Raw genomic sequence first — 17355 nt, forward strand, 5'->3', positions numbered from 1 at the left:
GTTTTTTCGTTTGGTTTTTCTTTAGAGAACTTGTTATTAAACATTTACCAGCACACCACTGAGCATCCGCGTTGCTCATTCAGGGCCTAGAGAGTGGGCCGAGGAGCAGAACAAGTGCCCGGAGTGGTGTCACGTGGCCGCCCTGATGGGGACTCACACTCTGTGGCCGGGTTTGCTGTCGCACACCTCTGCAGCTTGCTGCATGGATGCATTGATTTTATTTTATGTACTTGAGGTCATGGCTTGTTATGCAAGTAAGTGTGACCTATCTTTAACTTACTAGCTTTGGGACATTTAAAAAATATATAAATATATAATTACTGTATCCACATAGCAGGATGCCAGGGAGCCAACCACCAGCACCAGGGGCTCAATCCTGATTATTTCCGGGAAGAATATGGGCTTCTTCCAGGAAAGGCAGACTGGGGACTCTTGTCCATTGAGCCCTCAATGGGTTTGGCAGCCTGGCACCACCCACTTCATCAATCCTGGAGTTTTTGACTTCTTCCGCTTGTTGCATGCCCCTGCACAGATAACTTGGAAGGCTGGGTTGGCTTTGGTTCCCCTGAGCCTGAATGTGATCCCACCCCCAAGGTGACAAGAGGAGTTTGGGGAGCTAAGAGAAAAAGGGAGAGTCTGCGCCCAGGGTCGCAGAGTAGTGGGCAGCTCTGCGTCTTGACTCTCCCTGCCCCTTCATGCCCTTCGCTGCCATCTCCTGCTGCTGCCCACCTTCCAGCCCCTCAGGGCCAGCTTCCGCTGCCCAGCCAGCCTGGAGAGGGGCTGTCCTGGGCACACCTGCTGGGGACAGTGCAATGAGGAGGGAAGAATCATGGAAACACGTGATGAGAGTCCGATGAGCCCCTCACCAGACTCTTGAGGACCTCGGCTGACTGGTCCAAAGGAAAATGCCCAAGAGTACCCTGGGGTCTGGGGGTACAAGAGCCAGGGTGGCAGTAGATTCTAGGAACACGGGGCCAGCTTAGTCCCTTCTGCCCTGCTCTGATTTAACTCTTCTCTGTGCTTTGGTTTTCCCATATGTGAAATGGAACTAATCACCCTCAAAACACCCCTGCAAGGTACTAATTACTATCTGTAGGAGACTCTGAGATCTTCGGATGGAATATAACAGTTCTAATAATGGATAATAACACTCTGTCCTTCTTCAGGGCCTTTCATCCATGGATCTCAAAGCCTTTTACAAACCTTAATTAATTCTCACAACAGCCCAGTGCAGGAGGCTGATAGTCATTAGCCCTATTTTACTGGTGAAGAAACTGAAAGAAGTCAAGAGATTGGCTTGAGGCCACACAATAAATTGGCAGCCCCATGGGGGTTAGAAGTCGACAGCCCCAGCCTCTGGGAGAGGCCCAGACAACCAGCTTGGCAGTGGGCACGGAGGCTGGTGGGGCCAGGGCAGAGCCTCCCTGCCTGCCGGGGTCGCAGGCTGGCTGCTGAGGGGGAGCCTAGCCTGCCGAACTCTGGGGAGACTTGGGCAAATAGGAGGAGGCCCATAGGCGTGGGTTTTGCTGGCTTGGCCTAGTGATCTGAGGAGAAAGTTAATATTTATAGAGTATGTGCCAGACCCTGTACAAGACACCTTTGCATTATTTGGTCGCATCCTACCTCTGAGGTAAGGCATAACGTTGCCAGGTGAGGAAACCGGCTTGTTGAAAAAGCCACAGCTTATTCTTACCGACTGTGGACCAAGCAACTTGTTTTTGCCTTCCTTGTCACTAAAGCATTGCACAAGTCATCCAAGTAGCACCGTGAGGCATTATTAACCATCACTTTAGAGATGGGGAAACCGAGGTACACGGTGGAAAACTGACTTCTCAAGGGTGTGACCTGGGACAAGCCACGTTCTTCAACAACCTCCCCCTTCCCCTGATCCACCCCCAAGTCCCTCCTGACCCCAGCGTGCAGGCTAAAGGAGGTCAAGTCAGGAAGGGCTTTGAAGTGCTCTGAGGCAGCAGGCAGGTCATCCCAGGGGAGACGAAAAGCCTCCTGTCCTGGGCTCTGCGTCAGCCCACAGGGAAGTTTTCAGAAGAATGGAAACAGCAGGGTCACCTGGGCTGACGGGGGTCATCTAGGGACAGGGGCCCTGTGGGCTTGCCTCTGGGCCTCTGGGATGCCTCCCATGTCCTGCCCGGGAGCCTCTCTGGGGAGGCCGGTGCTTCCTGAGTGGTGTGCCTCCCCACTGGTGGAGGGCAGGGTGGGCTGGAGGCCAGGGCATGTGACTGGACAGCTCCTGCCCCTCCCCCAGTCCAGTTCTCCGAGAAGATCACCTAGGAGACCTCTGAGGTCCCTTCCAGCTCTGAGAGTCCCCAATGCCCTGACTCAGAGCCACACTCCCCAGAATCCTGTCTGTTTTGAATGATTGTCCTGCATGAGCTCAAAGAATCCATTATAAAGCAGGCTCATCCCATTGACAGTAGCAGGACCTTTAGGGCCAAGCAGGATGACGGGAGACCTGGCTCCTGTCCCTGGCTCTTGCAAGCACGCTGTGTGGTCTGGACAAGGGCCTTCCTGCTCCTTGCCTCAGTTTCCCTGTTGGTTAAAAACAGTGGAGTAACCCCTGAAGGGGCTTTTGAAGCCCAAGGATAGAAACGCAGCGGAAGGCAAGATCAGCTTCTGTCCTGGCGACGGGGAGAGTGTGCAGAGTAACATGGGTGTGGTATGGGGAGAGAAGGGTGGTGTAATCTTTGGGGGAAATGTTAAAGCTCTATTTTTGGTTTTGCTCACGGCCTACTTAATCGTGATGGGAATACTGTCTAAGACTCATGTAGCCTTTTACCTAAGTTAGCAAAACGCTCTCCCTTCTATGCTCTCTTGGAATGCCCCTCCGCACCTGTGGGAGAGGCGGATTAGCACTCCTAGTTTACAGATGAGGAAGCGGGGGCTCAGAAAGATGAAATAAACTGCCCAAGGACACATGGGTAGCAAGGGGCAGAGCCAGGCCTCCACCCCAGATCTCTCTCTGCGACACAGTCCTTCCCGGAATCAGGGCACAACAGGCCTGTCCTAGGGGCTAAGGGCTGGATCCCAGAGTCCACTCACTGGGCCCCTTTCCTCCTCCCAAGGCCCCTTGCGGTAGGGGCCTGGCCCTGCGGGAGGAATCTTGGATAGTGAGTCCAGGGTGTGGCCAGCAGTGGGCGGGAGGTGCTGGAGGCTGCTGCTGGCTAGGCAGGGTGGGGCAGGGCAGGCACCGGGAACAGTGTGACCTGGACAGTGTGACCTGCGATAATTGAGCAAGTCGCAGTGGTGGTGGTGGCAGTGGCGGGGAGGGGCCGACGCCTGGGGGCAGCCTCCCAGAGGCTGGGGCCACCCCCGCCGACCCTGCTGGTTCCCCTTCGGCCACTGCTGGGCAGCTTCCAGGAGGCGATGTTCTTTCTCCCTCCCAGCAAATCTTCACCTGAGAGCCTGCTCAGACCTGTCCTCCTCACAAAGCACGGTAGCAACTCCCTGGGGCAGAGAATGTCTCTTCTGAAAGCAAGACAAGAGTTTAATTAAGCCCTGAACGCGCACAGTTGAGCCTGAAATTAGGATGGCGAAGGGAGGGGAAGGAGGCAATCGAGGACAGAGGGGCTTCGGCCGGCACTGCCTCAGCTGAGCAAAACCGCCCTGCCTGCAAACGTTTACAGAGCCCGAGGCCTTGGTTACAAAACATTTCTGACCTAGAAAGGAGAGGATGCCACGTTCCCTTCCCCCCGAACTTGCGTTTTGGGTGGGTATTGGGGTTTGTGGAGAATGCGGAAAGTGAAAAGAGAGAATCAGGACATCAAGATAGGCCACCTCTGAGACTTATCGAAGGTCTCTGGGAGGCCGGCGGGAACCCTCCTAAGGGCCGGCTCCAGGTGGGCCCGTCGGACCTCGCACAGGAGCCAGCATCAGGGCTCCTGCCCAACACTCCACCTGGCTCACTCAGGTGGGCAAAAGCTCACTCTGCTCCCCAAAGAGGAGGCAGTATTCAGCCCCAGCGTGCCTGCCTGTCTGGGCTCCTGGTTTTCGGGACAAAGCACCAAGACTTGCCGTTTACTGATGGCTACAGGCATTTGGGCAGTGAGCAGCTTTGAGTCGGGCACCGGCTTTGCCGCCCCCCACCCCCGCCCTCCCCAGTCCCCAGGTCTCCTCAGGTTGCTGCTGAGACAGTCAAACCACAGTCTCCTCCTCCACCTGGCAATCAGTCCTCCTCTGCCCTGCAACCTGGGTTTGCTCTTACTCTGCCAGGACTTAAGGCAAGAAGAGACGGGCAGGCGGGCGTGTTATCGCTTGTCTCAGGGCAGAGAGGCGGTTGCGACAGAGCCCCTGAGTGCGTGTAAAAGTGCACGCGTGTAGCCGTGAGGGAACAAACAGGCTATGTGCAGAGGTGAGCGTCTTGCCCTTCTTACCTGTGCGTGCGGGGGTGGGGGCGGTGTATCGGGCTGATTTCTGTCGCTGAAGTAGGGTACCCAAGGACACAGAGGGGACCCAAGGATGCAGGGAGCCCTGCCTGGCAGGCCATCTGATGATCACTTAGTGGAGATAGTTTGGCCCACCGGGGACCAGAGCTGCTTGTAGGTTCTTTGACTTTAAGGGACACTTTGCAAAAGATGTCAAAGTGAGTGCCTTTGCTGGTGGCGGCCATGGGAAGCACCAGGCAGGCTTCTCTGCCCCTAAGCTGACTCCATGTGCTTTTCCTAACGTGGGTCTTACACCCTGGTGGCTTCCTCTTCCTGGAACAGACGGCAGGTCCGGGCACAGCTTTCCTAATACTAATACTGAATCAAAGGTGCCAAAGGTGTCGCCAAGGAATGATGACCGGTAGGCAGAGCATCGGGAGAGGCCCAGAGACCCTTCAGCTGGCCTCCCCCGCCCATCTGTGCTTACCTCTCCTCCCCAGCATCCCCACCTCCGTCATTTCTTGCGGCCATCGTAAAGGCGTTCTCACAGCTCTGGAGACCGGAAGTCCAAACTCAGGGCGCTGGCAGGGCCTCTTCCCGCTTCTGGTGGCCGTGGCATTGCTTAGCCAGCCTCGTGGCTCCCGTCTCCGCCTCTGCCTTCGCATCTTCTCCGTGCGTACGATCTTCTCTGCCTCACTCCTACAAGGACACTTGTCACTGAATTTAGGGCGTGTACCCAGAAAATCTGGGATGACCTCCTCATGTCGAAATCCTTAACTTCATTACATCTGCAGGGACCCTTTATCCAAATAAGATCACATGCACAGGCTCCAGGGGATTTGGATGTGGACATACCTTTTTCAGGCCCACTATTCAATAGCTTATACCACCCAGTGGCCAGTTGGCTGTGGCTTGGACCTCTCCGGTGGTGGGAAGCTCACTACATCAAGAGTTGGCTCAGTTCACGTCCAAACAAGTCTAATTATTTTAAAGTTCTTACTTGGGTGGAGTTGAAGTTCTACTCAGAAGGAACTTCTACCCCCCTTGGCCCTAGTTCTGGCCTGAAGAGCACATAAAATACATCAAAATGAATAAACTCTCCATTCCCACTACCCTCTGCCCCCGGATGCAAAGCAAAAACAAAATGGGAAAAATGATGAGCCAGCTTAGTCCTGATACCAGGGACGTTCGTTGCACAGACCCTGGGGTCTGGAGACCTTGACTCTTCGATAGCTCTGTCTCTAGGATCTTGTCCCTCAGCTTCCTCAGAGGGCTGGCTGAATCATGTCTCCATGGAACACTTTGGGGAGATGCATCCTGAATAGTCACAGTTTGCACTAGCATATTAAAAGCTCTGAGATGTCCCGAGTAGAAAGACCTACTTAAGTCAGTATTTTCTAGACAATTTCAAAACCCAGGCATTTCATTGACTACCGTCTTTTTCTCTTGCCCCCAAAATTTTCACCTGCTTTGAGAGATGTGGGGTCTTTTCCGGCTTTCATGATCTATTGAGGTCAAGTCAAACAGTGGCGTTTGGAGTCTTTGGTTCCCAGCCCGAGTTGTTGCTGGAGGTACTGAATGCTCCATTAGCAGTGGTCCCCACCTTTCTGGCACCAGGGACCGGTGCTCCAATGAGCATCTCATGCCTGATGATCTGAGGTGGAGCTGAGGCAGTGATGCCAGCGCTGGGGAGCGGCTGCAGATACAGATGAAGCTTCGCTCCCTCACCTCCTGCTGTGTGGCCCGGTTTCTAACAGGCCCGTGGCCCAGGGTTGGGGACCCCTGCATTACAGGATAAGAGTCAAGAATCTGGAAAATGGGAAGCCCCTCCCCACGGCAGGCAGGTGATGGCTTCTTCCCAGGGGCCTGGGCCTCTCCCGCCCCTGCCTGGGCACTGCAGCGCAGCCTGGGGACAGCCTGCGGGAGGAGGCCGGGGGAGGGTGGGGGGAGCACTTCCGCTCTGCCCCACCAGGACCCGCTCAGGTGGAGAAGGCACCCTCATCTCAGACTCCACCTGCTCAGCCCTCCCTCATTAGGTAACACCACCTCTGAATCTGGCTCTTCCAGAAGCTTTTGCTGAAGGTTCCAACGAAATCTCCTACTTTTGCTGGGAGGAAAAAAAAAATCTCATAGACGTTGGATAGTATGAAATGGTAGCAGAAAGGATACCTGGACCTGCCAAGGGAAAGACTGTGCTGGTGGAGAAGAGAAGGTCCTGAAGAATGTGTCTTAAGAGGAGAAGTGGAGAGCCTGAGGATGGGGTGGCTGGGATGGCTGGAGTTGGGGCTCCAGCCCTGGGCCCAAGACCAAAGCCTTGAACAGTAAATAAAGAGGGTGAAGTGAACTGAAAAGGCCACTGAGTTTATTTCTCTGCCCCTCCAGGTGAGACTGTGCCCAGGCCACCATCTTCTCCTGTCTTTAAGACCCCAGCAGGGTGACTCAGCTCATATCCGCCCCCCACAGAGCCCATTGCCCGACAGTTTCATCTGCAAATACAGGTTCACTGTGCTCTCAGGTCCAGCCTCGGACTATTTATTATAGAGTGCCTGTCTGTCAGGCGCTCGGCCAGCTGCTTTCACACTTACATTATTTAATCCTCACAACCTCCAAAATTGTACAGGCTCAGAGAGGTTAAGAATCTGGCCGATAGTCAAGCGGCAAAGCGAGGGGCAGAACCAGCTCTGCCTGGTTCCCAGCCTCACGCCGCAGACTTTGACATTATTTAGTAACTCATGCTGCCTCTGGGTCCTGATGGTGTGGGCAGTTCTCCTTGACATCTGACCTGAGTCTCTTACCTTGCTTGAGTTGGAGCCAAAGGAAGGACCATGTAAGTAGGTTGGATCTGCTCCCCTCTCAGCCTTGAGAGACATACCCCATCTTCTAGTACAGGTAGCAGCCTTCCAGTTACTGGGGTGGGGACTATTTGTCTTCTGTTAATGAAAAGAAATAGATGTGATAATAAATAAATGCCCAACCCAGTGCAGTAATCGGTGTCCCTAACAATAGGGCTCTGTGTTTGTTCTCGGCTGTGGGTTACATTCACTGGCTCTAGTCACTGGCTTGGGAGCCCCTGGGCACATCATCCAGGGTGGGGCCTCAGGTACACTTACCAGGGAGAGGGGTCAAGCCTTCCTGCTGTAACCAGAATTCACTCTGGGAAATGAGGCTCCTGTGCTCCTGCCTCGGGGTGCCCAGACCAGATGAGGGAGACACTCCAGGCTCTGGGGTTCACGGGGCCATGCAAATGGTGCCTTGCACTTGGTATACGGAAGTTAGAGTCTGGTCCAGCTCTGCCTCTGCTGCCCTGAGTGACCAAAGGCAAGCCCGTTTCCCTCCCTGAGCCTCAGTTTCCACATCTCTATAATGAGGGTTACAATAAATAATCTCTCCTGTTCCTTCCAGCTCTGCCATGACAAGACCTGATAGTTACAGCTCCTCTTGAAGTCGCTTTACGCTTTAAGCATATGGGCCCCCAGCAGGTGGGTGGAAGATCTCAGAGATCCGAGAACGCAAGCTCTGGGAGGTGGCTGGCTGTCCTTCCCACCTTAGCTTTCCTGAGCCCTTCCCTTCTTCCCCACTTTCTCTAGCTCTCAGGTATACGGAATTTCCTGGTTTGTGAGCCATGTTCAGAAACATCCCGTTTGAGCCTCAGCACAACTGTGATACAGGTGGGGACAAGAGTACAGTGCTTTCGGCGTGAACCACGTGCCGGGCCCTGCTCATGTTATTTCACTGAAACTTCCCCACAGCTGCAGAAATCCTTTTGAGGCAGAGTATAAATAAATAGACGGTGCCTGGATATTTAGATAAACGCACACATGCATAATCCTCCCCCATGGCCCCGAGATCTTGGTGTTATTATTGTCACCACATCACGAGGGAAGAAAGTGAGGCTCAGAGGGATTCAGTCACTGCTCAAGGTCCCTTGCCTCTCAGCAGCAGAACCAGGATGGGAACCCAGGCCTCTTAGATCTAAGCCCATGGCCCTTTCCGAGCACTGAGCTATGCCCAAATCAGCATTCTTCACTCTATGCAAATGAATAAATTAGGCGTATAGAGATGAAGTGACCTTGTCAAGGTTTTGCAGCTCTGAGTGGCAGACCTGGGAATCAAACCTTATCTTTTGCCTACAAACCTAGGGCTATTTCTGGAACTATCACAGCTGCCTCAAAAGACCAGTGGAGCCTGTCCTCTTATCTTCCTCCCTTCCTCCCTTCCTCCCTTCCTTCCTTCCTTCCTTCCTTCCTTCCTTCCTTCCTTCCTTCCTTCCTTCCTTCCTTCCTTCCTTCTCTCTAGGAACTTCCCCTGCCCTCTAAGTGCTTCTGTATCCCAGGCAGGAAATTACACGATGTGCTCACTTGTGTAGATAACAGAACCACCCCCCTACCCCCCCCAGACTCAGCGTGTCTTTAGAGGCATGCGAACTGTGGTGGTGTGGCGGGGCGTGGAGGGGAGGTGGCGCAAGTCCCATGCGGCAGCCCAGGTGTCCAGCGACCCACAGCAGCTGGTCCACAGGGTGCCTGTGCTGACGCCCCAGGGTAGAGTGCTCAGTCAGGATGCTGGCGGCACCTGGCCCCGCTCTGGGTGTTTTGTACTCGAGGTATCTGGCTGAGTCTGTGCAGGTCTGCTCTCTCCAGCTGAGCATACCCCAAACAGCTGGAGTGGTGGGAACTGCCTAGATATGAGCATTGGACTTGGACTCTTCCCATTCCTGGCCCACCGAGGTCCCTCCCTACCTCCCTCTTCTCAGGCTCCACTCTGGACTCATGCCACTCCCTTCCATCACCTATCCTGCTCCCACAGTGATCAGCTTAAAGCTAAGCATTTCAAATTCAGGCTGCATCCCATTATATATGTCCCTGGAGCATTGCGGGGGGGGGTGGGGGTGGGGGGAGGAGGGGGGGCGTGGAATCTCTCCCAGAGGATAGCATTCAAAATCATTTGGAAAACTCAGGCTTATAAGCACGTCTTCTCTCTCTTCTCAAGAAATTATCGACAGAGGAGTCATATTTGCTTCAGATTGCTTCAGATTGCTCTCCCTCTGGCTTATATATCACAACCCAGATCTCACTCCTCATAGACACACATATACATTTACACATATACATATTTGTGTGTATACACATATACTTATCTATTCATATGCACACACACACTTATGTGCGTGAAAAAATATATGATTTCTTTCCCTTTTCTTGCTGAAATATTTTAAACCAGTACCCAAATATATCATTTCATCCCTATGTTCTTCAGTGCACATCTAAACAATATGGATATGACCTTACATAAGCACGATGAACGCCAGTTTCCCACCTAACAAAATTCCTGGGCGCATCATCCACTACTAAGTCCATATTAAAAATTCCCAAACTGTGCATTTATAAAAGAAATTCACAGATACAGATAAAGCTCTGACCCCCCTCCTGTCTCCTTTCTTCACTCCTCAAGTTAGCGTGAATGAGCATTGCCTTTGGAATGAAATCCAGACCCCTCCAAGGTCAGCCACAGGAGATTTCCCTGTCTGGCGCAGAACTCACAGAACCCTCAGGGTCAGCTGACTCAGACTCCCATCTGGTCTCTGATTCCTCTGTACGATGCCCACCAAGTCCAAGCCTCTTTGTGAACATCTCCCCCAAACTTCCCGTGATATCTTCAGGCAGTACAGCTCTTTTTTTCCCCCAACTCTGGGTCCCTCAACACCAGTATCCACCCTTAGCCTTGTCCTTTGGGGCCGTACCAAATAAGCCTCGCTCTTTTTCCACAGGGAGTGCCTTCAGATATTCGGAGACAGCTCAGGACCATCCTCTCCTCACTCTGCCTCCGCTCTAAATTTGAGACCATTCCCCTGCTCTCTGGTCAGGTTGGTCGGTTGATCCCAATGGTTTGTTCCTGCCCCTGCATTTGCACACTTTCCTGAACCTGGACCCTTCCTAAGCTGTCTGCTCTGCATCCTGCCCTACCTTCACCTGTCAACAGCCCATCAGACTCCAAAGGCCAATGTCACTGCCTTCGAGAGGCCTTTTCTGATGTGTTCCATCTGGTATGTTCTCACCCTCCGTGTTAACCAGAGAATCCTGGTAGCTGTCTCGTGGCGTTCGCTATGTTCTGACTTGTTGTAAAGTTATTTGAGAATCTTTCTCATTCCTCACCAGATTCCGAATTCTTCAAAGACAGCCACTTCCTCACCTGTCTTTGTTTTTCTTGGAACAGTGAGTGAACAGTGCTCACAGTAGGTGCTCTTTACGTGCTCACTGGTACATTAGTCAAAACTCTTTTGGTTCTGACTTATACTTAACTCAAACTGGCTTGAAAAGAAAAGGGAATTTCTTGCCATATAATGGAAAGTCCAGGAGTACAACCACTTTAGGCACCACGGGCTTTAGGTGATCAATGTCCTCAGAAATTTCTTGTTCTCCATCGCTTGGCACTGCTTCCTTCTGAGTTGGCTTTCTTCCCCAAAGTCTCTTCCCAAGTAGTAGCAAGGAGTGCAGTCTGCCAGTTGAAAAGAAAGTGCTTCCTTCCCAAGAGATCGAGCCAAAGCCTCAGGTCTGGCTCTCAAAGGCCAGTCTTGGGCCCCCTGGACAATCCTGAACCAGCATCAAGGGACGTGGGATATTCTGTTTGGCCAGCACTGGATCGTGAGTCCTTGTGTCTAGCCCTAGAGCTCAAGGAGAAGATCAACCTATGACACATGAAATGGAGAGGTGGAGGTTCATCAAAGGAAAATCAGGGTGCTCTTACTAGAAGAAGGAGGAATGTATGGTAGGCCAGCCAAATGGCAGAGATTCCACAGAGCCAGAGGGAGCCTGGAACAAGCAAATGGGCCTCCTGCACTTGACTTTTCTCTGAGCTCCTCCTGCATTCCCTGTGGGTCAGTATGTGGAGGAGAAAAGCAGAAGGCCTGGCAGGTGGGAATCAGAAGACCTGGCTATATCCTGCTTTGCAGGATGGGGTGACCTTGATCCCAGGACTTACCTAACTTGAACCTCAATTTCTTTATCCAGAATAGCCGCTCATGTAGGCTCTGGCTACTGCATAGGCTGTGAAGGTGTTGTGTCTGTGTGTGTAGACATGGTTTATAATGGTTCGATGCCATGCGAATGGGAAGATTCGTTAACATCTCTATACCAAGCGTCTGGGGCCTGAATACACATGTTCAAATTCCAGCTACGTTTCTCTTTTGCTCTGGAAACTTGGGTGAGTTTACCTCTCTTGACTTCAATTTTCCTCATCTCTTGAATGGGGGGTAATAATTGTAACTACCTCATAAAGTTGTTGTGAATATTAACTGAGTAAATATATATGACTCAAAACACTGTCTGGTGCAAAAGGAAGCCTTATAAAAGGTTTTTTATAGGTGTCACTATTGCTATTGCTTCATGGCCCCACTATTTTGTTTTACTCTTTATTCTCAGCAGGATTGCAAGTTGCCTGAGGGCAGGGCCCATCCAGGCTTCAGGCTTCTCTTATGCTCCCCCTTCCCCAGGAAGTGCTTGGAAAATCTTGGGGCCAGGCTGATGGCTGTGCATGCCTGGCAGGGTCCTGGCTCTGACAAGATTAGAAGTGGATAGAGTCTGCCTGGAGCCTCTGGCCTGGGCATGGAGCAGAGCAGGAAAGCTCAATCTAGGGCCTGAATAACCCCAACACCCTGGACTTCCAGATCCTCACAATAGAAGGGCGGGAGAAATGGGCTTCTAAGTGGGACTTGACAATGCCTGGCAGGAGACACACCCTGAATAGAGGTGTAGCGGGGGAAAGCGTTTCCCTCCTAGGACTTCTGTGCTCCCCTTGCCCTATGACAGGCCCTAGGTTCAGTCCATCATCTTGGTGGTTGATGAGAAGGCAGAGGCCTGGAGTTGTCAAGGGACTTAGCCCAGGTCACACAGCCGGGGCCGTCCTTGGACCTCCGTTTCCCCACTCAAAGTCCAACCTGGAGCTGCCTCGCCCTGTGCAGACAGATCTTAGACCCAGAAGGGGAAGCGAGGGAAGTTGTTCTGTTCTTCCTCTCCAGACCCAGACCCGACAAACATTCCTACCAGGGGCAACTTGTGTTCTGACTCATAAACATATTTCTGAATAATAGCGCGAGTCGCTTTATCTCTGGAATGTATCTGGCTCAAAAAAAAAAAAAAAAATCAAACTGGGGAAGTACCCTGCTGCTGAGTCTTTCTAGGGCAATGACTACTCAGAGTCTGCCTGGCTGTAAGTGGGGTGGCCAGAAAGGCCTCATTTGCATATGCATTCTGAGGAAGTCTTGCATAGATTTCGATATAGCTTTGAATGTGGTCTAAGGCAACGAAATTGTTTTTGTTGTTGTTTGCTTGTTTTCTTTTCATTGTAGTAACACACAGTAAAGTAAATAAAGTGCCCTCATCTTAGGGTTGAGCTTGATGAATTTTTTACATATATACAGGTGTAACCACCAGCCTGATGCAGAACATTCAGTTTTAATATTACTATTATTATTGCCTCTAGATTAATAGTATCTTGACTTCCCTCTTTTTGTTTCTTCTCATTGGTGTATATCCCATACATGAGTTGCAAAACATGGTGGGCAAAGGTACTCGTCACCTCCCAGAATACTTAAGCTGGGAGGGATCTTCCTTGAATTTAAAGGAGGTAGCATAAGGCTACGGGGGAGGGAGTCAGCATTGCTTATTCATCCAGCTGTTTCTGCCAGATGCTGAGCTCTTTCTTGATCAGTGGTTCCCGACCTTTTTTCTGCCCTGACACCTGAGGGCTACAACACATCACCTCCAGATTAGTGGCTCAGTGTATCAGTGATGTTTAAAGGGAGGGGAGGTACAGTTTAAAAAGCCGTGCAGGTGATTTTGACATTCACCCCTACTCAGGGTGAGGCTTACTGACTGTCATTTCTCCCCATCCTGAAATGCCACCCATGAGAAGACACATCTGGGTTTAATAGCATCTATGCTGGTTAGTCCGCATTTGCTGAGTGTGTATCTTCCCTACCCCCACCAGACCCACTCTCCACACCCTTCCTTGCTCCTCTCTGTGCCCTGAAAGGACGACTGACTGGTGGACTGCCTTCTGCCAGAGACCACTGCGGGGCAAGGGGGGGTGAGGGGGTTGGGGTGAGCCTGATACCCCTTCCCCAAGCCCCTTCAGCACTCTCTCTGGTTACTTCCCCTCTTGCCGCACGGCCCTCTTCCATGTGCACACTCGGCTCTAATAACACGATTTCTTCCCCTTTTCACCCTTGGGGTGGTCACTGATTTCCAGTTGCTACTAGGCTCTAGGTGTTGCAAGATCCTTGTGTTCTCTTAGCTCCACCCACACCTCTATATGAACCATGGGGTTGAAGTTTGTTTCCTGGACTCTTGATTTGGAGATCTTTGGACAAACAGAAACATGTCCATATCAGTCATTGATTATAAGATGTACCTGGCTTTCAGAAATATTAAAACATCATCCAAATGTGTGGCTTACTATAGAGAAATGATGGCAGATCTGCTTAGGTGTGATGGATAGAGGACCATTTATCATTAAGAAACTGAGTTTGCTTCTGACCTGACAAGGCTGGGAGCATGGGTACTGGGCAGAGCAGGGGGTGTAAAGTCAGGTGAGACGTGTCTGAAGTCCAGGCTCTGCCACCCACAGGCTGGGTAATTGGAATGGCTGCCTTGCTACTCTGTTCCTCAGCCTCCTCTTTCACAATCCAGTCGCCCCAACTGCCGTCACATCCCTGCCAGGGATGTGTGTGTGGGGACATGTGAGGCCAGGTATGTGAAAGGGCTTTGTGAACTGTCCAGCCCTCAGGTGCGTGGGACACTGCAGCCCAGAAGAGGCAGCCGTTCCGGGGTTCAGGTTAGGAGCCAAACATCGAAAGGGAGGGACAAAGGCGGAAACTGGCAAACGCAGGGCAGGGAGGCCCCAGAACCCCACACAATGAGAGGACAGCCCAACCTCTCCTCCTCTCCCCACATGGGCTTACCTACTTCCCGTCGCTCACTTGATGTGACTTTTCCTTAGGCTGAGTGTTGGTGCTAGGCTGTTTATTGATTCAGCAGAGAATTAAGAAGCACCTCTATGTGTAGGACAAAGCCATGTCCAGACGAAGTCTTTGCTTTCTAGAGCTTAGTGAGAGAAACAGACATTCCAGTAGAAGGCAGGTCATGCTGTATCCTGGGTAAGAAGAAGAGCCTAGTGTCATAGAGCCCCAACTGCACTTCCAACTGGGTCACTAGTCCGTCAACCAATGGTCCTTGACAAGTTTCTTAATCTCACTTTCTTGATCTGCAACCAGGGAATAATACCCACTTCAAATTTTTGCTGGGAGGCTTGCACAGAGACAATCCCTATAAAGCGTTCAGCCTGGTATCTGACTTTTGGTAAGCGCTCAAGAAAGGCTGGCCTCTCTTCTTAGTAGAGACTCAGAGGACCTTTTCTAACTGGGTGATCCTGGAATGATTCTCCACAGAGGGGCAAGTGAACTGGGCTTGGAGGCTGAACACGTGGTTTGGCAGACGCGGTTTGGCTGAGGCATCCGCTGGACCAGCATGTCAAGTCCCCGCAGCACCGGGGTGCAGCTCTGCGTGTCTGGTGCCCCAAGGACAGAAAGGTGAGGGCAGGCTGCTGAAGGCCCACCTCCCGGCGGACAGAGCGAACAAACTCAAGTTCTAGAGCAGGAGAAGACCGGGATCAAAGCGCTCCGAGGCAGCCCGGGCCGCACCAAAGGGAGGCTAGCGACTTGCATCAGCACAGATTCCGTGATGCTCTGCAGACGTCTCGGGGCTGCTGGGCTTTACGGGAACCCACAAGAAAGGAAAGGGCCGGGGAGCAGGCAGGGCGGGGGCGGGCGAGGGCGCGAGGGTGCGCTCTCCGCCCGCGCACTCTCTTCGGAGCCTGCCCGGGCTTGGGCGCGCCCGGGGCCGCGGAGGCCGCGGAGGAAGCTCCCGCTCCCTTTCCCCCTCCTCCTTTCCCCCTGCGTTACTGGAAGGCCTGTGTGGGAGAGACCCAGAAGCACCCGGATTTTCGAGCCCGGGGTGGGGGAGGGCCGGGCAGCCGCTGCTGTTCAAAGGAAAACCAAAAGTGCGTCTTGTTCGCGCCTCTTTGACATGCGGCTGCTCCCGGGAGGGGCCCGGTGGCCCCGACCGTGCCTCGCTTTGCCGCCCCTCAAGACCTAGCTAAGGCGGTCGGCGGGCCTGTGTGGCGCGGGAAAAGACAGAGAGGCGAATGAGAAAGTGTCACGATTTCTTCTCCTGCACTCCCTCCCACACCGTCCCCACCCCCAGTTTTCTGGGTTTTGCTGCTGCCGCTGGGAAAAGGGCTGATTGGTTTTGCGTCAAAGGACTGCACTTACTCAGTCCTGCTGGGAGAGGAGCGTAAACACAGGCAGACAGGACTCGGGGATGAGGAAAGGCGAAAAAATAAAACCTAAGCCCCTGCAGTCAGTGCGCGCACCCGCCGTCCCTACGCTCCGCGCCGGAGCCCGCGGGAGCTGGGGGCTGCCGCGGGCGGCAGCGGCGGTCGGAGGAGTCTGGCCAGCCATCGCCTCGCACGTCCTTGGGGATGAAGCTCAGGACAGAATGTGTTTTATAACTGTAAACAATGACCCCGACTATTGTTTGGGATTACCGTATCTTAGGGCCATTGGGGCTGCCAGATGCCGCCAGCCGTCCCGGAAACCCCAGCGCTTTATATAGAGCCCCAGGAAAGCTTTGAGTTCCCGGCCCTATTTTTCTTTCCTAGCAACACCCCCACTTTACAGATAAGGAAACTGAGGAGCGAAACTATGAAGTGTTACGTGCACCGCGCTTGGCAGTTTTCACGCATCTTCCTGTTGCGTCCTCACAAGGACCCTGTAGGGCTACAGAGAGCGCCACTTATGAGCCCAGTAAACCGAGAATGAGGCAGAGCCTGGAATAGAACCCAAGTTCCTTGCCTCTTACTTAGTACAGTGCTCCTTCGGATCATCGCTGCAGAAGAATTAAAAGTTCCAGAGCTGACAAGGACCTTACAAGGTCACCTGTCTCAACCCCATCATTTTGCAGGAAGAAACTGAGGCCCAGAGAGGTTAAGGGTCTCGCCCAAAGTCTCACAGCTCGTAAACAGCTGACTGGCGTTCGTACTCTGAGGCCTGTGCTCTTTACCCTGCCTCGCCCTGCCCGGCGCAGTGAGGCGGGAAGACCTAGGAGTCCTATTTGCTCCTTGAACTTCGCTCCAAAACAGCTGAAGACAACGTTGGGCCACACCCTCTCCCAGGTCTCCCTCCTTCGTGTGTGTGTGTGTGTGTGTGTGTGTGTGTGTGTGTGTTTATTTTTGACAGTATAGAGTTTGCTTATAATACCAGAATACTCCTATTAGATGCATCCTAATTGCCTGGCATAGAGGGCGGCCGGAATGTCTTGACTGGTTAATTTTGTCTTCAAGGGTACTCCTAACAGATTAATTGTAGGGACAAAAAATAAAAAAGAGAGAGAGATGGGGGGAAGCAGTGGGCAGCCAGCCCACTGAGGGAAAAATAGGCAGGACGGCCCCGCCCGGCGGCGCCGCGCGCAGCCAGGCCCGGCCGCAGGGCGGCGCGGATACCCTGCGTGCCCACGGCGCCCGCTGCACCCGGCGGCGCCGCGGAGGGCGCCGACGACCACGCGCGGCCGCGCCCTCCCTGCAAGCGGCTCTGCGCGCCCGGCTCCTGGCCTGGCGGTGGCGCCGCATTGAACTGCCAGTCTTGCTTTTCAGGACTGTGATTATTTTGTAAAACCCGGCGCCAAGGCCAGCGCGCCCACTCTCGGGGCCCCGCCCCGCGCCCCTTCCCAGGGCGGCGTGTGTATGGGGGGCAGGGGAGCCCGCGGCGCACTCTGGTGCTGGCGAGGGAATCCCTCTCCTTCACGTCACCCGAAAGTGAGGGAACCCGCACTCGCGTCCTCTAACGCAAATGACCATCTTTGGCAACGTGCGCCAATGGAACAGACCAAAGGCGCTGGGCCTGGGGGGTGGGCAGGCCAGGACCTGG

The 17355-nt window shown here is 53.1% G+C and overlaps 2 long non-coding RNA genes across 2 annotated transcripts; both read right to left on the reverse strand.

Moving 5' to 3' along the window:
• Window positions 1–1392: 1392 nt before the first annotated feature.
• Window positions 1393–6037, reverse strand: LOC118605417. The gene is made up of 2 exons (XR_004952130.1): window positions 4867–6037; window positions 1393–3483 (listed from the first exon to the last, which is right to left on the reverse strand). It is a non-coding gene; the product is annotated as an uncharacterized LOC118605417 (long non-coding RNA).
• Window positions 6038–6121: 84 nt separating this feature from the next.
• On the reverse strand, window positions 6122–15442 carry LOC118605418. The gene is made up of 3 exons (XR_004952131.1): window positions 14335–15442; window positions 7175–7309; window positions 6122–6161 (listed from the first exon to the last, which is right to left on the reverse strand). It is a non-coding gene; the product is annotated as an uncharacterized LOC118605418 (long non-coding RNA).
• Window positions 15443–17355: the final 1913 nt, after the last annotated feature.

Source organism: Rousettus aegyptiacus, unplaced genomic scaffold (genome assembly GCF_014176215.1).
Source record: "Rousettus aegyptiacus isolate mRouAeg1 unplaced genomic scaffold, mRouAeg1.p scaffold_m13_p_7, whole genome shotgun sequence".
Taxonomy (NCBI): Eukaryota; Metazoa; Chordata; class Mammalia; order Chiroptera; family Pteropodidae; genus Rousettus; species Rousettus aegyptiacus.